This window comes from Colobus angolensis, unplaced genomic scaffold (assembly GCF_000951035.1).
Source record: "Colobus angolensis palliatus isolate OR3802 unplaced genomic scaffold, Cang.pa_1.0 Scaffold637, whole genome shotgun sequence".
NCBI lineage: Eukaryota > Metazoa > Chordata > Mammalia > Primates > Cercopithecidae > Colobus > Colobus angolensis.
Genome location: NW_012120010.1, coordinates 298,866 through 324,479, shown reverse-complemented (window position 1 = coordinate 324,479; position 25,614 = coordinate 298,866). Strand labels below are relative to the sequence as shown.

Here is a 25,614-nt window from a genome sequence, read left to right as displayed (position 1 = left end):
GCTGGAGAGGATGTGGAGAAACAAGAACACTTTTACACTGTTGGTGGGACTGTAAACTAGTTCAACCATTGTGGAAGACAGTGTGGCAATTCTTCAAGCATCTAGAACTAGAAATACCATTTGACCCAGCCATCTCATTACTGGGTATATACCCAAAGGTTTATAAATCATACTGTTATAAAGACACATGCACATGTATGTTTATTGTGGCATTATTCACAATAGCAAAGACTTGGAACCAACTCAAATGGCCATCAATGATAGACTGGATTAAGAAAATGTGGCACATATACACCATGAAATACTATGCAGCCATAAAAAAGGATGAGTTCTTGTCCTTTGTAGGGACATGGATGCAGCTGAAAACCATGGTTCTCAGCAAACTATCGCAAGGACAGAAAACCAAACACTGCATGTTCTCACTCATGGGTGGGAATTGAACAATGAGAACACTGGGACACAGGGTGGGGAACATTACACAATGGGGCCTGTGCTGGGGTAGTGGTAGCAGGGAGGGATAATATTAGGAGATATACCTAATGTAAATTATGAGTTAATGTGTGCAGCACACCAACATGGCACATGTATACATATGTAACAAACCTGCATGTTGTTCCCATGTACCCTAGAACTTAAAGTACAATAATAATAAATAAATAAATAAATAAATAAATAAAAAGAAAAAAAAAACTAACCTAAGAGATAACCTTGGAACATAAAAAATAAATAAAAAAGTAATTAAATAGAGGGAACTGAGGCTTTAAATTTCACTAAGTATTCACCACACTCAGTTCTTAGGTTCCTTTTTATTTATTGGTAGCTAAGACCTCCGGGTATAATAGACTTTCAGGCCACCAATCTATATTCAGTTCCTACCCTGTGCCAGGCCGCTTTCCTCTGTTAGAGATTGTATGCACATCACCTAATTCCTCACATCAACTTATCAACCCTGCAAAGGCAGGCATTTTTCTTCCCATTCTAATTATGAGAAAAACAAGGTCAATACAGGTTATACACGTTCTGCTCTCCAAGGTAAAACACACCTGATTAGTGATAGATAAAGGAATTGTATCTGAGACTTTCTGATTTCTCACACCTTGCTGTCTCCTATTTAATGTTTCTAAATTTAACCATTAGGTAGGGCTTTTGTGCAACATTTGGATGTTTGATCACATCGACTTAGACATTCAGCCCATGGCAACCTGAAGCTAAATGACAAAAAAACCTACCTCCTTACCTCGCACTTCTGCTTCTCTCTTTTGCCCCCTTATTGCTTACCTGCTACTTTTTTTGTTTTGTTTTGCTATTGTTTTTGTTTACATTTAGGCTTGAAAAATTGGCATTGACCTTAAATAATTTTTTATTTTCCAAAACCCACTATATGCTTATTTCATTTGATTCTTTCACAAAGCAAGGTAAGAAGGGAAATTCTTAAGTGTCCCAATGTACTGCAGAAGACACCAAATCCTGAGGCAGCTATTCAGTGACTGGCTTAACGTCCCTGGCTGCCACTCAGTTGCTCTAAGAACAACTTCTATTCCTGTTGGGTCCTGTATGCTTTGCATAGGTTTCGTTCTTCTTAAGAAGGATGACCATGTAATTTACTATCCAAACCAGGACACTTTTGAGGACAGAAAAGGATTCTGTTTAGAATAAAGCAAGGATAACAGAGACATACCAGGATCCTGGGGCGAACCTTATCAGATGATCACCCCAGTCTAAATGAGTCTGAAAGTTTTCTTTAAAACAATGATCCTTAGCAAATTGCCAGGAGTTTTGGTGACAAACGATAGTCTCTGTTATGTAAGAAATTAATCCAGTTTTTCTCAGTGATTGATATACTAATTACACATATAGGTCTATTAATGGATATACATGAACAATAGTAAAAAGGCCCAAAAATATTTTACCCTTTGGATGTTTAAACTTATTTATGTTTACATAATAATGCTTAGAAAAATAATCATTATGTCGCTTGTGTTATAGCACTTTATAATTTATATACTGCTCTTGTAAGCAGCTAACATCATTTTTGTTTTTTAAATTTCATAATAACCATAATGATAATTATCATAATGATGGTTAATATTTATTAGCCGCTATGCATTCTCTCAATCAATCCATCTTCTCAGTAAACTATAGAGTAAGTATTATTGTTTCTCTGTATTGGAGAGAAAGAAATTTAGGGAAAGAGAGGTTTGGTAACTTCATTGCCATGCTGCTGCTAAGTCTGACTTTATATATGCTCTTACCACTGTTCATCAGGAGTTCTCCACCTTGAGATAAATGTGCGTGCCTCATCCTTCCTGTTTCTTTCACAGAGAAGCAAACAGGGTATCAAGAGGCTGAGTTCCTCCTAGAAGTCTCCTGATAGAGCTATATTTAAAACTCAGGTATTTTTATTACCTGTTTGTTCTGCCCTCTTTTATCACACAGTGCTTCATGAATAACAGATTTATTTTTAATCAACACAATAGTTTGTTTAATTATGTTCAGAAACTTCTATATAAATTTCAAAGATTCTATCAATAGCATTCCTTCTCATGCTGTTTAACTTTTCTTCTTTCCTTCCTTTCTTTTTACATTCTTTTTTTTTTTCCATTCTTCTTCCTTCATGACTACCAACACCAAACATCCTCTGAGTAACTGTTTAATTCTTAGCAGTAGGCTAAGCACAGGTTACTGTAAAACAACATAACCCGTTTTGGATAGTCATAATCTGGTCCTGGACATTTTTTGGTTGGTAAGTTATTAATTACTGCCTCAATTTCAGAACTTGTTATTGGTCTATTCAGGGATTTGACTTCTTCCTGGTTTAGACTTGGGATGGCATATGTGTCCGGGAATTTATCCATTTGTTCGAGATTTTCTAGTTTATTTGCATAGAGGTGTTTATAGTATTCTGTGATGGTAGTTTTTATTTATGTGGGGTCAGTGGTGATATCCCATTTATCATTTTTTACTGTGTCTATTGGACTCACAGCCAAATTCTACCAGAGGTACAAAGAAGAGCTGGTAACATTCTTTCTGAAACTATTCCAAACAACAGAAAAAGAGGGACTACTCCCTAACTCATTTTACAAGACCAGCATCATCCTGATACCAAAACCTAGCAGAGATACAACAACAACGAAAATTTTAGGCCAGTATCCCTGATGAACATTGATGTGAAAATCCTCAGTAAAATACTGGTAAACCGAATCCAGCAGCATGTCAAGAGGCTTATCCACCACAGTCAAGTTGGTGTCATCTCTGGGATGCAAGGCTGGTTCAACATATGCAAATCAATAAATATAATCTATCATATAAACAAAACCAAAGACAAAAACCCCATGATTATCTCAATAGGTGCAGAAAAGGCCTTAGATAAAATTAAACACCCCTTCATGCAAAAAAACACTCAATAAACTAGGTATTGATGGAACGTATCTTAAAATAGCAAGAGATATTTATGACAAACCCATAGCCAATATCATATTGAATGGGCAAAAGCTAGAAGCATTCCTTTTGAAAACAAGCACAGGACAAAGATGCCCGCTCTCACCACTCCTATTCAACATAGTGTTGGAAGTTCTCACCAAGGCAATCAGGTAGGAGAAAGAAATAAAAGGTATTCAAGGCCGAGCCCGGTGGCTCACGCCTGTAATCCCAGCACTTTGGGAGGCCGAGGCAGGTGGATTATGAGGTTAGGAGATTGAGACCATCCTGGCTAACACGGTGAAACCCCGTCTGTACTAAAAAAATACAAAAAAACTAGCCAGGAGAGGTGGTGGGCGCCTGTAGTCCCAGCTACTCGGCAGGCCGAGGCAGGAGAATGGCATAAAACCGGGAGGTGGAACTTGCAGTGAGCTGAGATTAGGCCACTGCACTCCAGCCTGGGCGACAGAGCTAGACTCCGTTTCAAAAACAAAAATACAAAAAATTAGCCGGGTGTGGTGGCAGGCGCCTACGGTCCCAGCTACTCAGGAGGCTGAGGCAGGAGAATTGCATGAACCCAGGAGGCAGAGCTTGCAGTGAGCCGAGTTTGTGCCACTGCACTCCAGATGGGTTGACAGACTGAGACTCCAGATCAAAAAAAAACCCTATTCAAATAGGAAGAATAGGAAGAGAGGAAGTCAAATTGTCTCTATTTGCAGATGACATTATTGTATATTTAGAAAACCCCATTGTCTCAGCCCAAAACATCCTTAAGCTGATCAGTAACTTCAGCAAAGTCTCAGCATACAAATTCAGTGTGCAAAAATCACAAGCATTCCTATACACCAATAACAGACAAACAGAGAGTCAAATCATGAGTGAACTCCCATTCACCATTGCTACAAAGAGAATAAAATGCCTAGGAATACAACTTACAAGGGACGTGAAGGACTTCTTCAGGGAGAACTACAAACCACTGTTCAAGGAAATAAGAGAGGACACAAACAAATGGAAAAACATTCCATGCTCATGGATAGGAGGAATTAATATCATGCAAATGGGCATACTAGCCAAAGTAATTTATAGATTCAATGCTACTTCCATCAAGCTACTGTTGACTTTCTTCACAGAATTAGAAAAACTACTTTAAATTTCATAAGGAACCAAAAAGGAACCCATATAGCCAAGACAATTGAAAGCAAAAAGAACAAAGCTGAAGTTACCTGACTTCAAACTATACTACAAGTCTACAGTAACCCAAACAGCATGGTACTGGTACCAAAACAGATATATAGACCAATGGAACAGAACAGAGACCTCAGAAATAACACCACACATCTACAACCATCTCATCTTTGACAAACCTGACAAAAACAAGCAATGGGGAAAGGATTTCCTATTTAATAAGTTGTGTTGGGAAAACTGGCTACCCATATGCAGAATACTGAAGCTGGACCCCTTCCTTGTACCTTATACAAAAATTAACTCAAGATGGACTAAAGACTTAAATGTAAAACCTAAAACCATAAAAACCCTAGAAGAAAAGCTAAGCAATACCATTCAGGACATAGGCATGGGCAAAGACTTCATGACTAAAACACTAAAAGCAATTGCAGCAAAAGCCAAAATTGACAAATGGAATCTAATTAAACTGAAGAGGTTCTGCACAGCAAAAGAAACTGTTGTCAGAGTGAACAGGCAACCTACAGAATGGGACAAAATTTTTGTAATCTATCTATCTGACAAAGATCTAATATCCAGAATCTATGAGAAACTTAAACAAATTTACCAAAAAGAAAAAAAAAAATCAAAAAGTGGGCAAAGAATATGAACTTTGCCCATATTGAGAAGAATGACTTCTCAAAAGAAGACATTTATGCAAACAACAAACGTATGAAAAAAAAACTCGTCATCACTGGTCATTAGAGAAATGGAAATCAAAACCGCAATGAGATACCATCTCATACCAGTTAGAATGGCGATCATTAAAAAGTCAGGAAACAACAGATGTTGGCAAGGCTGTGGTGCAATAGGAACACTTTTACACTATTGGTGAGAGTGTAAATTAGTTCAACCATTGTGGGAGACAGTGTGGTGATTCCTCAATGATCTAAAACCAGAAATACCATTTGACCCAGCAATCCCATTACTGGGTACATACGCAAAGTATTGTAAATTATTCTCCTATAAAAATACATGCACACGTATGTTTATTGAAGCACCATTTACAGTAGCAATGACTTGGAACCAAACCAAATGCCCATCGATGATAGACTGAATAAAGAAAAGATGGCACATGTACACCATGGAATACTATGCAGCCATAAAAAAGAATGAGTTCATGTCCTTTGCAAGGACATGGATGAAGCTGGAAACCATCATTCTCAGCAAACTAACACAGGAACAGAAAACCAAACACTGCATGTTCTCACTCATAAGTGGGAGCTGAATAATAAGAACACATGGACAGAGGGAGGGGGACATTACACACCAGAGCCTGTCAGGGGGTGGGGGGCTAGGGGAGGGATAACATTATGACAAATACCTAATGTATGTGGAGCTTAAAACCTAGATGACAGGTTGATGGGTGCAACAAACCATTATGGCACAGGTAAACCTATGTAACAAACCTGCACATTCTGCACATATATCCCTTAAAGTATAATAATAAAAATGAAGTAAGTCATAAACTATTGAAAGATGCAGACCTATCAATTGAGGGTTTCTGTAGCCTGCACCATGGCCATATGTGAGGAGCAGTGGGAGTATCTTATAGTTCTGTGGATGAAGGTGGGATGAGGAGGAGGTAGGAAAGAGAAGGAAAGAGAAGAATGAGAAAGAAGGAGGAGGCTTTTTTGAAGAAATGCTGTAGTGGCTTTTTCAGAATGAGGGGAGAAAACATCTTTCTAAAATTATTTATTTACTTCTACTATACAGAAACAAAAAGAAGAAGAAAAATATTTATTAATGTATTAATTTTTATTTAATAAATAATAATTGTATATCTTTGTGGGGTACAATGTGATATTTTGATCTATGTATACATTGTAAAAAAATTAAACTGATTCACATATCTATTATCTCACCACCTTATTGGTGTTTTTTGTAGTAAGAATGTGGAAAAAATATATGTTTTTAGCAAGTTTGAAATATACAACATGTTATTATTATTTTGGTCACTACACAGTGCAATAAAATACTAAAAACTATTCCTCTAGTTTAATTTTGTATGCTTTGCTCAGTTTCTTCTCTTTTTCCATTCTTCCTCTTTCCTCCCAGCCTCTGGTAACCACCTTTCTACATTCTGTTTCTATGAGGATTTGTTTAGAGTCTACATACATGAAGTTGTAGCATTTGTCTTTCTGTGCTTAGCTTATTCAATTTTGCATAATGTCCTCCAGTTCCATCGATGCTGTTATAATTGACATAATTTCCTTCTTTTCTTAAGGTTGTAGAGTTTAGGGTTACTATGCCTTATCCAGAGATATGGTTTTGCCGTGTCCCCACTCAAATCTCATCTTGAATTGTAGCTCCCATAATTCCCACATGTGGTGGGAGGAAACTAGTGGAAGATACCTGAATTACGACGGCAGTTTCTCCTATACTGTTCTCATGGTAGTGGACAAGTCTCACGGGATATGATGATTTTATAAATAGGAGTTCCTCTGCACAAGCCCTCTTGCCTGCCACCATGCAAGACATGCCTTTTGCCTTCTGCCATGATTGACAGGTCTCCCCGGCCACGTGGGATTGTGAGTCCATTAAACCTCTTTTCCTTTATAAATTACCCAATATGTCGTTATCAGCAGTGTGAAGATGGAGTAATGTGTTCAGAATACTTGGGACCAGAAATGTTTTGGATTTCAGATTTGTTCAGATTTATGAATATTTACATTATTCTTGAATATTATGCTGAATTCATAACCCCAAAACCCAAAATATGTCATGCTTTAATGAGCATATGCTTTGAGTATCATGTTAACACTCAAAAAGTTTTAGAGTTTGGAGCATTTTGGATTTTGGAATTAGGGATATTCAAGTTGTGTAGACATTACAACTGACACAACAGCAATACAAAGAATCATAAAAGACTACTATGAACAACTATACAGCAACAAATGTATAACTTAAGGGAAATAGATGAATTCCTAGAAACAGGCAACCTACCGAGACTGAATCAGGAAGAAATACACATGATGGAATACCACACAGTCTTAAAAGAAACAGTGCTTTTAGAGGGAGCTGTTGGATAATTTACATGTGAATAGCAGGGTAAAACGTAAATGCAACTGTAGAGAAAAATGGAGACAGAACTTGAAGGTGGTGTATGCCCCACTGTGGGATTCACATTTTAACACGAGATCTGGGGATTAAGGACACATCTCACTCCACAAAAGGCACTGCACGGCTGGCCAGAACAAGGTCCACGGGCTCCCCTGACCAGTGAAGTAAAGCATGCAAAGGGAGCCACAGAAAGGGCTATGGGCACACACTAGGAAGCCTGGGGATGCTAACCTGCTGGACGAAAAGATCATGCTCTATCTGGCACACTACTATGGAGAAGGAAGAGGGCAAATACCACACTAAATGGCTTCTCAAAGACAATTTTGAGAAAGAGCAGGGCTAAATAGAGTACAATAAGCGTTCAAATCTTCCTGCAGGACAGGGACTATGTCACACTCATCTTTGATTCCCAGCAGGTGGTGCAACTGCTGGTCCAGAATAGGTATTTATGGCTGGGCATGGTTGTTCACACCTGTAATCACAGCCTTTGGGAGGCTCAGGCAGGTGAGTCACTTGAGGCCAGGGGTTCGAGACCAGCCTGGCCAACATAGCAAAATCCTGTCTCTACTAAAAATACAAAAATTAGCGTGGTGTGGTGGTGCATGCCTGCAGTCCCAGCTACAAGCATGAGTCCCAGCTACAGCCTGAAGTATGAGAATCACTTAAGCCTGGGAGGTGGAGGTTGCCGTGAGCTGAGATCATACCACTGCAGTGTAGCCTGGGCAACACAGCAAGACTCTGTCTCAAAAAAATAAAAAATAAAGAGTATGTATTAATGACACATTGAGTAGATAGAAATAAAAGATATGATCTTAAAAATAACCATAGTAACACTTGGATGTGTTTGAATATGTTCTTGTTAATAGGCACTATTTTGAGCATTTTATAGACATTAATATAACTAATCTTCAAGATAATCCTGTGAGGCACATCAGCACCTGTGTCTCCCTTTGAGACTCAAACAAGTTTTTGGGCTTTGATTACTTTTAACTACTCATGAATTTACCTTATTTGGTCTTACCAAAAAGTCGCTGTGTGATTTCCTTCTCTCTGTTCCTACAGTATCTGTATTTAACAATGTTGTAAATATAAACCACAGGTCATTTTATTTCAAAAGTGTCCTTCATCAAATACCTGTCTTGTATCATCTTTGTCTTCTTAATTTCAGGTAAGAGTCTGAGGGAAGTTGTGTAAGTGCTCCAATAGTGCAAGAATACTCATAAGTTTATTGAGCAATATTTCCTTTTTAACCATTCCTGTAATGAAGTTGCTGAAGTTGCTTGGTGGTCCTTGGTGTGGTTGTCCAGAGGGCAACTCACCAGCACAAACTACACCAGCCTGGACATACAAGCGACAATGATGTAAGCGATACATCTAGAAGCCAAAGCTTGCCTCTACTTACACATAATTTCAATCTTTGCTATTATTATTAGTCTGTTGTTTCTTAATAATTTTACTGCTTTAATATTAGCCTAGTCTATGAACAAAATTACAAAGCCTAGTAGCCCAAAATCAGAAGAGCTGATATCTAATCCCATTCCTGTCACATAATAGCTGTATAGTCTTGAGCAAAACTGTTAAAATGTCTCAGTTGCCTCCTCTTTGAAGGGCATATTACTCCTTACACCATTTTTTAATTGCTGTTAGAGAAACTATGTAAAAGTGGAATAAAAACTTTGAACACTTTCAAAATGTTATTAGTGGATTATTAATGACATTATCTGAAGCAGGCTTGCTGGGAACTTTTGCAGTTGTCCAACATTGACAAAAACAGAATGTAAGAAAAAATGAAGCTCAATTACAAGTTCTTTCATGTTCTAATATTTCTAATACATTGCATTTTATAAATAAGCAGTCCATTAAGAGTAGTTTAGTAAAAAATTGAAGCCAACTGAAAATTTGTTTAGTCTCTATCTTGAGGAACATAACAGGTAGGCTTTTATGGATACCTCTATTGCATAAAATTTTCCTCACAGTAAAAAACTGGTGAAATTCAGGGCAAGAATTGAAACAGGATACAGAGGAAAATATACAAAGTTGTAGCACAATATTCTATCATAAATAATTTCATGATTTTTATTAACAGAAAAATTCAAAATAAATTATTCATGAAATTTGTCCACAAATATTTTCTTCAACTTGAGCTTAACTTTGATGAACATAGTGCATTTGGTCAGACTTATTTATCATCATTTTCAGTCTCCATTCCACTTTTCTTGGATTTTTATAAAGCAGCAGCAGTGAATTAACTGAATCCATAGCCACCAACCAAGGGGGACCTTACTGGAACATATCTATGTTCAATGTTCTCCTTCATGCAATATTTGTTCCTGACAGACAATCTAAGGAGAGGTATGTAAAAGTGTTAATTATGGAAAAAAACATGAGACAAAGTTTTTATCATTGATTATTTTGGAAAAATATAAACTGAGAGTTCACTGAAAATACATTTAATAAAAAAATAATCTAAGGTTTTTGAGATAGTTGTGTGTGTACACACGTATGCTTTAAATAGAGTTTTCCTGGCAGAAGATAAGGATGCCCTTTCTCACCACTCCTATTGAACATAGTGCTGGAAATCCTGGCCAGGACAATCAGGCAAGAGAAAGAAATAAAGGACATCCAAATAGGGAGAAAGTCAAACTATTCCTGTTTGTAGATCCTATATCTAGAAAACCCTTTAGTCTCATCCCAAAAGCTTCTGAACCTGATAAACAATGTCAGCAAAGTCTCAGGATACAAAATCAATGTTCAAAAATCACTAACATTTCTGTATACCAACAACAATGAAGCCTAGAGGAAATCAGGAACACAATCCCATTCACAATTGCCATAAAAAAAGAATAAAATATCCAGGAATAAAGCTAAAAGATCTCTACAATGGGAGCTACAAAACACTGCTCAAAGAAACAAGAGAAAAACATTCCAAGGTTGTGGATAGAAAGAATCAATATAATTAAAATGACCACACTACCCAAGACAATTTGTAAAAAACTATTTTAAAATTCATATGGAACCAATAAAGAGCCCAAATAGCCAAGACAATCCTAAGCAAAAAGAACAAAACTGGAGGTGTCATGCTACCCAGCTTCAAATTATGTTACAGGGCTACAGTAACCAAAACAGATTAGCACTGCTACAAAAGCAGACACATCGACCAATGAAGAACCCAGAAATAAGGCTTCATACTTACAACTATCTGATCTTTGGCAAAACTGACAAAAACAAGCAATAAGGGAAGGATTCCCTATCCAATAAATAAAAGGATTCCGTATTCCCTTCAGTCACATGGAGAAGGCTAAAAATTGGACCCCTTCCTTTCATATACGAAAAGTAAATCAAGATGGAATAAAGATTTAAATATACATTCAAAACTATGAAAAGCTTGGAAGACAACCTAGGCAATGCTATCCTGGACCTAGGAATGGGCAAAGATTTCATAAGGAAGATGCCAAAAGCAATTGCAACAAAAGCAAAATTTGACAAGTGGAATCTAACTAATTAAGGAGCTTCTGCACAGAAAATGAAACTATCAACAGAGTAAACGGACAACCTACAAAATGGGAGAAAAATTTTGCAAACTATGCATCTGACACAGAAGCTATAAAGAACTTAAACAAATTTACAAGAAACAAAAAAACCTAAAAAGTGGGCAAAGGATATGAACAGACACTTTTCAAAAGAAGATGCCCATGTGGCCAACAATCATATGAACAAAAGCTTAACATCCCTGATCATTATAGAAATGCAAATCAAAACCACAATGAGATACCATCTCACACCAGTCAGAATGGCTATTACTAGAAAGTCAAAATATAACAGAGGCTGTTGAGGCCATGGAGAAAAAGAAACACTTATACTCTGTTGGTGGAAGTGTGAATAGTTCAGCCATGTGGAAGACAGTGTGTCAATTCCTCAAAGAGCTAAAAACAGAACTACCATTTGACCCAGCAATCCCATTACCGGGTATATACCCAAAGGAATATAAATCATTCTGTTATAGAGACACAGGCACATGTATGTTCATTACAGCACTATTCACAATATCAAAAACATCATATCAATCTAAATGTCCAATAAAAGTAGACTGGATAAAGAAATTGTGGTACATATACACCGTGGAATACTATGCAGCCATAAAACGAACAAAATCTTGTCATTTGCAGGAACTTGGATGGAGCAAGTTTGCTAAGGTCATTATCCTTAGCAAACTAATGCAGGAACAAAAAATCAAATACTGTGTGTTTTCACTTATAAGTTGGAGCTAAATGATGAGAACACATGTACACATCTAAGGGAATAACACCAATGGGGTCTGTTGGAAGGTGGATGGTGGGAGGAGGGAGAGGATCAGAAAAAGTAATTAATGGGTACTAGGCTTAATATCTGGGGGATGAAATAATCTGGACAGCAAACCACCATGACACAAGTTTACCTATATGACAAGTTTCCCTATATGACAGATCTGCACATCCCTGAACTTAAAATAAAAGTTAATAAGAAGAAGAAAAAAAGAAGAAAATTCTTTAAATAAATTAGAGTTTTCAAATTTGTCCTCCTGAATTTAAAAGTGAATAAAGATAATGTGTTTTCATTTACTATTTATTTTAATATATATTATATATTTCATTTACTATTTAATATATATACATCAAACACTTACTTTGATAAAGATATTGGCCTTTGTGCCATTATTTAAGACAAAGAAAACAAAATTGTTGCCCTCACAGTGTTTATACACTCATTTATAGAGATTAGACAACAAATGGCAATCTTAAGACAGAGACATGTTTTATTTTTTGTTTTTGTTGTTCCTTTTCCAACCGATACCAATAAGATTCACTAACATCTTTGGGTAGAAGCTTGATCATCGGTTCTAACATTTATAGTATAGATTTGCAGTGGGTGATAACAAAATGCTGAATAATGTGGTCTTTACCATGGCCCCATTTGGAAACACCTTGCTTCTGACAAATATGGCCATAAGCAGCAGGTCATGATTATCTTCATTTGGATCCTCTGCTGTGGCTGGGCCTGCAAGGCTATTTTCCTGTGAGCCACATATGCCTCATATTCCCTCACTTTAAACTGGATTGTTTTCCGGAAATTAAAACAAAATTGGATGTTCAGTTACCTAGCAGAAAGAAGATGTGCTACAACAGAAATTGCATTATATGCTCCAAAGACAAAGATGACCTTTGGATTATGCGTTATTTAGGATTCTGAATGCTCCTGGTCTGTTCTCTGCCTGCAATAATTGAGGGAAGATTTCATCTGTTTTATTTAACCTTTCCTTCTTTAGCAATATTTAAAAAACCTCTGATGTGTCCTTGGCCTCAGCTACATCTAGGTTTTTAAGCACTATCTACACATATCTAAGTAAAATGATTTCAAACTTTGAAAGAATTCCGAATAATTATATGCTAAATCATTTATCATTCCATATATATTATTTCATGGATAATCTAAATGGTAACTGTGGTCAAAACAATAATAGAAGTTTTCTTTTGATGACATCACATACAAACACATTATGAAAAATAGTCCTACTTTCCAAGGTACTGGGACCTCTACTACCTTTGAAAAATTATTAGAGGGTCTAGAGAGTGACTCTTTAGCTTGTAGATGCACATGTAGTTACCTCTCCCCAAGAAACATGCTTTTAGCAAGGGCTCTGTAGAGCTCTGACTCTGTAATCCCCAAAATTGAAGCTTACAGAGTTATAAAACACACCTTAGCACATTTGCAATAGCCAAAATCATAGATTTGGTTTTTCCTCTTTAAAATGGAGTAATCATACCTGCCTGACCAGGTCACAAAATTATGAGGTTTGAATATCTTAAGACTGCTTCGTGTAAAACATGCTTTTATTCCCTAAAATCTATTTAACTAAAATCAAATTTGTCATCTCTTCATATGAAAACAGCAGAATAGATTCTCACTGAATATGGGGTGTGTTTTGGGGGTTGTGAAACTTAAATACAGTCTCAAGATTAACTGAGAATATTCTACGAGCATTTTAAAGACGTACTAAGTCCTTCAGATCAAAAACCAATGTGATTACAAACTGAGAGGACCATGGTTGCCAATAGGAGCCCCATATTGACTGTTATCAAGACAGAAGCTCAGCTTGAAGGCAGCATTTTATGTCAAAACAGTTTCTCAATATCAAGTAAATGTTGAAGGAATGACAGTGAGGCAAGACAGTATTATGTAACTGCAAACAACATAATATTATTAAAGCAAGAAATCATGGCTGAAACTTAGGTTCCATAAACAGTCTCTTATTTTGCCTCTCTTGGGCCAGTCTGGAATAGTCAGGGGAAGTTTCTGTCTTTTTGTTAGTAAAAGTTACACATTAAATAATGTTATTTCTATCACTAAATATTAGCTAATACAAGCTTTGGCAAATGCATAGTATATTTTTATATGTAAGCAAGCTTATAATTTCTGCACAATAGCTATTATAATTTTTTTAAAGAATAAAATTACAGTGTAAAACCACTAACACTAATTTTATTAGCATTGAGTCAAACAGAGAAACTTCTTGAAAAAGAATATGTGAGTAGGTGGGAGAATTTATTTAAGAGCTGGAAAACATCTTGAGTCAAACTGATTCAGTGCTTTCACTTTTTAAATGGGAAAATAGAGCCCCAAAGTACTGAAGGCTACTGTGGTATTTCTTGTTAAATTGTGTCACTGTCAGTCAAGGAAAAATGCTCATTTCCCCGAGTCTATTGGAGTGGGCTGTACCTCCTTCTCTACTATCAATGGCAAAGCATAACAACTAGTTTTCATTGAGGAGATGGAAATGTGCTTTCCTGATTTCTATAGCAAAAATCACACTTACTTTGGCTATATTTCAGGGAAATGTGTTTTTTAAAATGTTTATTACTATCAGCAATTTATTGTTATAGATCTGGCTCTTTTATTTATTCCCCTTTTGTTTTTTTGTAACTGGAGATTGTTGGGAGATTTGCTTCCCCAAAATAGCCACATTTAAATATATGACGAGGGAGCTAGAGAATGAATATCCTGGAAGTGATGAAACCTATCAGCATGTAGATGGTAATGCTTTCTTCTGAGCTGAAATTTCCAGAGTCAGTTCTCTGTGAGGTCAGTTAAAAAGAGAAGACATGAGCTAACTCCAGCATTTTGGTTGTTGGGAGGTGTAGGATCTAGAGACAACTGGGGAACTGGTGAAGGTCATGAAAACTGTTGTGCCTCTCAGGTCAGTACTGACACTGACTTGCAGAAATGCTAAAATTTACCATCACCATACTATCTTCACATTTCCACATTATATTAAAATAGTTTATGCAAGATGAGCTACCAAGGTTTGGATTGCATAAGAAACATATGTGCGGCCGGGCGCGGTGGCTCAAGCCTGTAATCCCAGCACTTTGGGAGGCCGAGACGGGCGGATCACGAGGTCAGGAGATCGAGACCATCCTGGCTAACACGGTGAAACCCTGTCTCTACTAAAAATACAAAAAACTAGCCGGGCGAGGTGGCAGGCGCCTGTAGTCCCAGCTACTCCGGAGGCTGAGACAGGAGAATGGCGTAAACCCGGGAGGCGGAGCTTGCAGTGAGCTGAGATCCGGCCACCGCACTCCAGCCCGGGTGACAGAGCAAGACTCCGCCTCAAAAAAAAAAAAAGAAACATATGTGCGAAGCAAAATTGAAAATGAAAGCCAGGGCTGGAACTGAGGTGAGGCAGGCACAGAATTTGGAGAGAGGAGCAGGGGAGCAAGCACCAAAAATTCAATAATCTAGAAAAATTACTTTTAGAGAATATTTAAAAATTCAAAATTAATGCAAAAATCCTTGAAGAATATTTGAAAACTGGCATTTGTGTTTTGTGTGTGTGTGTTTTTTTTTTTTTTTTTCACTTTTCCTCAGGCTCCAATATGTTTCGGCATGGCTCTGATGAAAGATATGGAAGATCAAGGGAAGCCAGAGAGAAATTAAATAATTATTTTATTCATGGAATTGAATATAACAGAAGTAGTATTATAGAAGATGGGTACTTACAAAATCTGAGTTGGAGATGGAAGTGAAATCCCAGCTTATAGATTAGCTTCAAATCCACCTTTCTCTTGCTTTTAATCATCTCATACTGTGGATCAGTGGTCATACACTGTGCAATATATTTTCTTTTTTCTGGTTTTTGATAGCATCATGGATTGTTAATTACTTTGTATTCAGTGAATTGGCATTAGAAAGGTTAAAAAAGACTTTCAAGAAAACAGGATCTTTATGATACAGAAAATAGCATTGAGTTTCATGGCAAAATGTATTCAGGGAAATCGTATTGAGAACAGGCCCACTTTGTTTGCAGAAAGACTTCAAAATTAATTAATAGAATTAATGTAGATATTATGGAATAACATATGAAAAGATAACATCAAGGAATTAAGAATGAAAATAAGTCAAAATATTACACATAAATCAATAAACTGTTGTTTCCATCCATTACAAAACTGAGGTGGTACATTCTGTTTTAAAACATAGACAAGTGTTCTTATTGCTCAGTTCCCACTGATGGGTGAGAACATGCGGTGTCTAGTTTTCTGTCCTTGTGATAGTTTGCTGAGAATGATGGTTTCCAGCTTCATCTATGTCTCTGCAAAGGACATGAACTCATCCTTTTTTATGGCTGCATAGCATTCCGTTTTGTATATATGCCACATTTTCTTAATCCATTCTATCGTTGATGGTCATTTGAGTTGGTTCCAAGTCTTTGCTATTGTGAATAGTGCTGCAATAAACATACGTGCACATGTGTCTTTATAGTAGCATGATTTACAATCCTTTGGGTATATACCCAGTAATGGAATTGCTGGGTTAAATGGTATTTCTAGTTCTAGATCCTTGAAGGATCACCACACTGTCCTCCACAATGGTTGAACTAATTTACACTCAGTGTAACTCACAACTAATTTTACAACAGTGTAAAGGTGTTCCTATTTCTCCACATCCTCTCCAGCATCTGTTGTTTCCTGACTTTTTAATGATCACCATTCTAACTGGCATGAGATGGTATCTCACTGTGGTTTTGATTTGTATTTCTCTGATGACCGGTGATGATGAGCGTTTTTTCATGTGTCTTTTGGCTGCAGAAATGTCTTCTTTTGAGAAGTGTGTGTTCATATCTTTTGCCCACATTTGATAGGGTTAAAAATTGACGAGTTGATGGGTGCAGCAAACCAACATGGCACATGTAAACCTATATATCAAACCCGTAAGCTATGTACATGTACCCTAGAACTTAAAGTATAATAAAGAAAAACAAAAAAACATAGACAAGTACACAAATAAATTTAAAGCTCACTACTTGGGAGAAAATTTATTTAAATTACTTGATCTTATGTAAAAAAGTAAACTTAATTTTAAATTCAATGTAATCATTATATCTAAACACAAATGGTGTAGGATTATATCTTTAATACCTATCCACTTACTTATCTGCATTATAACTGTACTCGCTGATTTGATCACTTGAGTAACAAATGCAGATTCTAAATATTAACTCAAATGACATGATAATTTGATTAGACAAGATATTTAACACTATTATATCTGGAAATACGTGAAGAATATGGATGTTAAAAACTCTACCTTTTTCCTTTACACTAATATTAAAGGTGAGGAATATAAAATCAAGAGAGGTTGCTCACTCAGCTTGCTACTGAAAGATTTTGGCTTACTAGGAGACAGTAGATATTTATACACAGTAATGTCTACATTTGCAGTAATTAAAACTTTGCAAAGGTGTTAATAATTAGAAGAAAAAAACACTTATATAGCACATGTTCAAGAAGCAGAACAATCTAGAAAAGTAAGAATATTTCACATTGGAGTAGAAAAAGGAAGGAAGGAAACAGAGGAGTGAATATAAATCCCAACTTGTAAACAAGTATTTCTTCAGAGTCTGTTAAGAAATCCAAGAAAGCACATGTTCTAATGAAGATGGTCTAGATTAGCACCAGCAAACCAGACACAGGTAAATTGAATGGAACTTTAAAATTTGGCCTATCTGAATTTCTCTGGTCCATATGTTAGTAATTCATAGAATTTAGCTGGAAACTATCTTCTTCCTTGTCAGGTTATTAAACAGTATCCTTTGAGATTTAGAGGGGTGACAGATTTCCTAAATCTAAAAGTGAATCTACATTTCAAGAAGAGTAAACCATGTGTATAATATCACAGAAGATTATTTTTAACATGGAAAGTTTCCTTTCAGGAGAAAATATGTATTTATATTGCTTATAACATTCAAAGACACATACTAGCAGATACATGGGAACAGATTATTTACATATTATATTTTGGTGACTACTAGAGAGATACTCTTGCTTTCACATTTCTCTTTTATCAGCGTATAATAATAACTAAAATGGTTTTAAAATCATGTTAGTATATTTGTTTGGTGATTAAATATACTTAATAAAACAGCTAAAATTACTCACTAAGTTGAGTGATGGGGGTTCACAAGCATTTGTTTTATTCTCAATTTTTCTAGGTTAGATTTTTTTTTTATATGTATCAAGAAATTCATACTCAAAAAGTTATATAAAACTAAAATTCTAGGGAAATTACTTAACATAATTGATACAATCATTTATGCCACAGTTTCTTGAATAAGTATATTTTATGCTAAATTTTGAGTTCTTTGAGAAAATACGATGCTAAAAACAAAATCTAATGGACTGAGAGAAAAATGTAATGAAGGTATAAAGTGGAGAAACGAGCTTGATGCTTAGAAAGAGGTGTGTCTGGCCGGGCGCTGTGGCTCAAGCCTGTAATCCCAGCACTTTGGGAGGCCGAGACGGGCGGATCACGAGGTCAGGAGATCCAGACCATCCTGACTAACACGGTGAAACCCTGTCCCTACTAAACAATACAAAAAACTAGCCAGGCGAGGTGGCGGGCGCCTGTAGTCCCAGCTACTCGGGAGGCTGAGGCAGGAGAATGGCTTAAACCCCGGAGGCGGAGCTTGCAGGATCCGGCCACTGCACTCCAGCCTGGGCGACAGAGCGAGACTCCGTTTCAAAAGGGACATGGATGCAGCTGGAAACCATCATTCTTAGCAAACTATCACAAGAACAGAAAACCAAACACCACATATTCTCACTCATAGGTGGGAACTGAACAATGACATCACTCGGACTCGGGAAGGGGAACATCACACACAGGGGCCTATCATGGGGAGGGGGGAGGGGGGAGGGATTGCATTGGGAGTTACACCTGATATAAATGACGAATTGATGGGTGCTGACGAGTTGATGGGTGCAGCACACCAACATGGCACAAGTATACATATGTAACAAACCTGCATGTTATGCACATGTACCCTAGAACTTAAAGTATAATTTAAAAAAAAGAAAAGAAAGAAAGAAAGAGGTGTGTCTTTGATCCTATCCAAAGGGTGTTAGCTGTAGTTTAGAATTAGAAGAAACTAATTTTGACTAACAAATATGCAAGTGTCCAGTATATCTTGAGTCCTTGCTATCATGATAAAGAGAGAAAGTAGCATAATGTAGACTAGGGATTCTCAAACTGCTATACAATATAATCATACGGGGAAGTTTGAAAACACCCCTTAGAGTTTCTGATTATGTAGGTCTGACGTGGGGTGTGAATATTTGTATTTCTAACAAGTTCCTAGATGCTACAGCTGCTGAGGACCAGGGAGTGACAATTTGAGAAGTACTGGCATAAGGTATAGAGCATATAAAACTTAACTTATAGGAGTTTATATTATAGAGAAAAGACAGGACATACACAGAGAAGGTTAAATATACAAATCCGAATATGTTAAATGTTAAATAAATAGCACAGACAGCAAAAAATAGAAATACTGAGAGGGAGAATAAATTACTGTGGGTTTGGATATTTATCTTTTAGTTCTTGAAGAACAAATGAAATTAAAATAGGCAGAGGAAATTCCAGAAAGCTTTTGGAAAAGAGTAGAATATCTTATGCAAAAGTTATGTATAGAGATGTAAGGTATACTTGGGAGACAGTGGAAAGGTCCTTTTGTCTGGAGCAAAGGGTTTGTATAAGGAAACAAGAATTCCCATTGGGTGAGTTTTATTGGAGGCTGATGCTAGAAGGTCTACATAGAAATCTGAATACATAGTAACTTTATCCACCAGACAGCTTTTAAAGACCTGAAAAGTGTTGCTACAGAGCTCTTTATTACAATGATCTCCAAGGGCAGTTTTCCAGCCAGACTCCAGTGAACTCGCTCTTACATAAATCACAACCAAAGTCCTGTCCTTTGGAAGACCATCCATCACTTTCAGGAAAGAGGCATTTTTTAATATCAGCATATTAAACACAAATAGATATTAAAAACTCCAACAGATGATTAATCAATAAAGGTGGAAGCAGAGGACCTTATTAGTTAGCTAGATATTAGCTGGTGTAGCTCAAGTGTTAGCTATAAAACTTGAAAATTAAAAATGATAGCACATGCTGGGAGTGATGGGGAGAGCAGCTCAAAGAGATGTAAAATGTGTGACCTTCCAGGATAAGCTCAAATTGAACAAAGTACTGAAGCTATAACCTGGTTCCTTAAATTCTCTTTTGAATTCACTTGTGTCTAAAGGTTTTCTGCATGAGAAACTTGCAGTGTTGGAAGTTGTATTAGAAAGTTCTTTTCTGAGAGATCAGAATGATTCTAGGTAATAACCTTTTATCATCAGAGTTTTCTAAAATGGCAGAAACATGTCTCTTCCTTTCTGGGAAGAACCAGGAGTTTAGAAATCAGAAGGCACTTTCTTTCCTAGAAAATCTTTAGCAAAAGCAGCCTTTGGTTCCCCTCCTTATAAGCCCATTTGCTTAGGATTGCATGAATCTTTTCACCCTAGATAAAGAGAGAATAGTTGTAACACATAGCGACGTAAATAATAAATGCTTTTATTGAAGTAAGGGAGAATAAAGTCATCTCAGTCTTAGAGAAAAATGTAGAAAACATAATTATCAGCCTGGATAGGTCAGAATAGGGTTTTTTGCAAAGACATAATGGTTACAATAACAATAGCAACAATAACAACCACAAGGACAATAACTAGTGCTTATGAGGAAGTGCAGGGACTGTTTCAGGATTTTATTTACATGAATTCACTGGAAGCCTGTTCATTAATTGCTTGGAAGGCCATTGTACTACCAACCCCATTTGACAGAGAAGAAAACTAAGATTCGGAGATGCTGAGTGATATGCCCATGACCACAACATTACTGAAAGAATTGACCAGGATTTAAATGCTGGTAGCAAGATCTTAAATCTTTGCTCTTAAGCACACACTATACAAAACAAACCCAACCTCAGAGGAATGAACAATCATGTCAATATTTGGGATGAAATGGAGAAACAGGATGGCAACATCTGGCCTATGCTCCTAAGAAAACCTCCATGCTGTTGGCATATAATTTTAAGGAAAGGGGAGATGAAGTCTTCTGATTTTCTGTTCTGGCTCTAGGTAAATCATATATAGCAAATTTATGTGGAAAAGGTAATCAGAAAAAAGAACACTAACAAGATCAGCTTTGATGCTCTGGTAATTGTAATTTCCTTATCATTTGTCTCTCTTTGCCTTTCTGAAGGTGTGGGCTTGGGCTAGTACTATGACTCTGGCATCCAGAATGATGGCTGGAAAGCTATAGAACTCAATCCATCTATACTGCATATTAAATGAATGAATGATTCAGTTTAAACCTCCTTAATAGAGTGTGATTTCCAAGGTTATAAAGATCTATGAACAAGTTTTTATTTACTCCCTTTTCATTTAAAATACTTAAATGTAAGTTTGCATTTTTAATCTTATATATATTAATGTATTTCTTCCTCACTTTAACTATCATTCTTTTTATTAATATAAACTATCAGTCTTTTCATTAATATAATAATAAAAAAACTTCAGACATTTATCACATACCTATATACAGATGACACTTGTTTATTTGGATTATTAAATTTAATCTTCATATTTCCCCTACAGTATAGGTTCTGGTTCAAAAAGTCTTAAACTCAATGGGAATATAAGCATCAGAAGATCATAAGCATGTGTATTTGTGTATTTTGTCTGTCTATAACATCAAGAGCCACGTATGCTCTCTTTTGCTGCATAACATTAAAAGAACAATCTTGCAGGGGTTTTTTTTCTGACAAATTTGCATACAATAATCCATTTCTATTGATGACAAAATCATTTTTGGCTTAGGCCCACAACACTCTCCTATCAATCACTAAATGCTTTTGGCATTTCTTTCAAAATATAACTAGAGTCTTATCACTTCTCACCTCTACTGTTACAGCCCTAAATCTCATAACCCATTGGCAAGGCTGGTGTTATTTTCCATACTTTAGAGATAAATACATTGAAGCTTCACAGGTTTAGGTAGCTTCATTTCATTTATTCAATAGGCAGTTGGGAGAATAAAACAGACATTTCAGTGTTGGGGAAGGCCAACAATAACTAGTAACATAATTGGTTATTACATTGGAAAGCAATAGGTGCTACAGAAAGAAAAAAGTGGACCAAAGAAAGGGAGATTTGGATGTGGTAGGAAGGTGAGGTTTTCCAATAGAATAGGCTGGTGCAGGCAGGTCCATTGATGCGACAATAGGAGAGAGATGCTTGAAAAAGATAGAGTAAACCAAGCAGATATCTGGAGAAAAGTATCCCAGGCAGAGGGAAAAGCTAACACAAAAACCCTAAAGGGGAAGTGTGCCTGTCTGGCATATTTTAGGAACAGCATAGAAGCTGATATTTCTGAAGTAGAGAGAGCAAGAGGGAGGTTAGTAGGACATGAGATCACAGAAGGGACATCTGCTGTTGAAAGTGCTGTGAGTGAAGCAAGAGCCATGGGAGAGTTTAAAGCACAGTAATGACAAGATCTGACTTGCAGCTTAAAAGGACCACTCTAGCTGCTGTGTTAATAAATTGTAGGAGACAATTGAAACATGCAGAAGGGTTAGTGCAAAACTATAGATACAGGCAAAAGAGGTTGGTAAGTTAGAATTCAATTCACAATTGAGTGTTGAAAAAAGGTTACCTCTGGATATACATAGAAGACAAAACCAAGGAAATTACTTATGAATTGGATGTGGACGTATGAAGGAAAGAGAGGAGTAAAGCATCAGGCCAACGTTTTGTGCCTGCGCAATTGGAAAGATGGAGTTGCTATCAGTTGATCTGAGGGAGGCTGGGGGTAAACAAGTTTGAAAAGAAGATCAGTGGTTTAGTTTTGGGCAATTTTAGTCTGCATTTCTGGACTTCAAAATCCCCCAGTGTCTCTCTCAATCACTGCCTCCTCCCTCCCTTGAAAGGAGCCTACCTAGGTGATCTTTACCTTTTTTGTGTGTATGTATGTATATACACACACATGCACAGACATATATGTGTGTATGTGCATTTACACATGAATATATGCACTATATATATTTTCTATGTGTAATTAATGTGTGTGTGTATATATATATAAATTCTAACACAATTGATTCACTCATAGTAATGAACACGTAGACTTTTCATTGAGGACTATTAGGAATAATGCCACTGTAAATATTCTGACCATGCCTCTTTGTTCATACCTATGTGAATTTCTTTTGAGTATATATAGCTGGGAGTAGACCCGTTAAATCATCTGATCAAGTTACATATTTCTTCATCTTGGTACAGAGTGTCAAATTATTTTGTATGGTGACTGTATGAATTCATACTCTCATTATATCCTGCCTCTCCGTTAGCATAGTAGTCTTTTTAAATTTTTGTCATTTTAATTATGTCTAATTATCCAGATATAAATTTAGATATAAATGTAGTCTAGATATAAATTTAATTTAATACGAAGACATAAAGGTATAAAAATTACATTGAAGCCATGTGACTGGATAAAATACCGTAGGAAATTAAAATGAGAAGAAGCCCTGTGTCCTACAACATTAAGAGATCTAGAAGAAGAGGAAGAATCAGCAAAGTCACTTGATTTATTAGTGGAAGAACTGAATTTCAATGCATACCTGTCCCTCTTAAAAGTCCCTGCTGTTTCAAACATGCCAAGCTGTCTCAGAATTACACTCAAAAAATATATAAATAACCTAAGAGTGGCAGACTACTTGTATTCTTGTCATAGCAAAGTATTTTAGGTAAAAATGTTTTCAATTTGCTTTTCTGTGATGAAGTGGAAGGCAAATTTTTTTAAGGGCAGAAAAAATATAAAAGGCTTTTGTGGGGTGGCTCTAAAGAAAGTGTGAAAGCTGATATTAGATCGTTTAAGTTCATTCATTATGACAAAGCAAGTAGAAAAGAGTAAGTAGCTAGCTAAACAAAAAGTAGACAAAATAGGAGAGAAAACTTTTTAATCCTAGAGAGTAAAGTTGTTTTCTGTCTGTTTATTTGCTTTTTATTTTGTTGTTGTTTTGTTTGTTTTCTAAAAATGGCAACAACTTGGCCTATGAAATAGGTTTTGCCTTCTTGATTTTAGAGCTTCCTGACATCAGGGAGAAGTGATGCTTTGATTAGAATCTAGTCTTATTGGAGATTCTATGGTCTTCTCTTCTTGGGATTTCCTCTTATCAAAATTAAAATTAAATCTTATGCAGAATGATTTTTACCCTCCCAGGAAACATACGTAGAAACTTGTGGCTAATTCTGAATTCATTGTTTCAACTACAATCTACCTCAGTTTTTCTTAGTGTTGACCAAGAAACAATTGTTCTTTGTTATGTTAGTAAACATTTTGAACTTAGAACCATGGGGGTAAACAATGTTCTGCAGTCTTATTTGCTGAGATCTTCTCAGAACATTTTATAAAATATTCATCTGCCCACTCCAACCCTCAGGAAAGCTTTCCCCGCCCCCCCCCACCCCGAGAGTAGTCCACTGTTCTGATGTGCAATGGGAAAAGGTTTGGGAAATAAAACATGAGTTACTTTCATTGTTTCATATGTATTTGGCTGTCAGCTATCATAATCTTTGGCTTTCAAGGAATGTGTACACTGCTTCTGATTCCATCTGCTGGTGCATGCTCAGTTCTTTTTAGTTCAGCATTTATTTAATTATTTATTTATTATTTTTCTTTTTGGAGACAAAGTCTCGCTCTGTTGTGCAGCCTGGGACTACAGGAGTGCACCACCAAACCCGGCTAATTTTTGTATTTTTAGTAGAGACGGAGTTTCACCATGTTGGCCTGGCTGGTCTCGGACTCCTAGCCTCAAGTGATCCGCCAACCTCGGCTTCCCAAAGTGCTGGGATTACAGGCGTGAGCCACTGTGCCCGGCCCTTAACTCAGCATGTATATTTTACTTGTTCGTGACTATCTGCCATGTTTTGATGGATGAACTTCCTGTGGTCTATTTGTGTTTCTGAACATCTTAAACACTGGCTGGGCTTATTCGCCTTCAAATCCATTGTCACCAAAGACTGTTAACGCTGGCCTGAGTCTAGGTTGTTCCCAAGCCACACCCTTACCCTATAGTCACATACCTGCCTCTTCTCTCTTGGTGCCAGTTTCTTTCTCTATTTTTCGTGGCTCTATTGTGAACTTTTAGGATATTGCTTAGTTTTATTTTAATACATATGCCTGGTGTCTTACTCTCTGAATTTCCTCAAAGATGAAAGAAGGGTATTACGTTTATAAATATTTTTGAAGCTTTACTCCCATAAGTATCACGGGAAAAGACACACAATATAAAATCTATTGCCTATAAAAGAAATCAGGCACATTCGTCAGTCCTGGGCCCAGCAAATACATTCCACTTGACACCATATATCTCTCAATTTCCTGGGGCCAGTACAAACACGGCCCAGTGCAAATACAGACACCATATATCTCTCAATTTCCTGGGCCCAGTGCAAACACGGCCCAGTGCAAATACATTTCTCCATATATCTCAGCTTG

The 25,614-nt window shown here is 36.6% G+C and overlaps 1 protein-coding gene across 1 annotated transcript in view; it reads right to left on the bottom strand.

The window, feature by feature from the left end:
• The window catches only part of RIT2 (Ras-like without CAAX 2), a 216,994-nt gene that overhangs the window by 169,837 nt on the left and 21,543 nt on the right, over window positions 1-25,614 (bottom strand). The window lies entirely within an intron of this gene.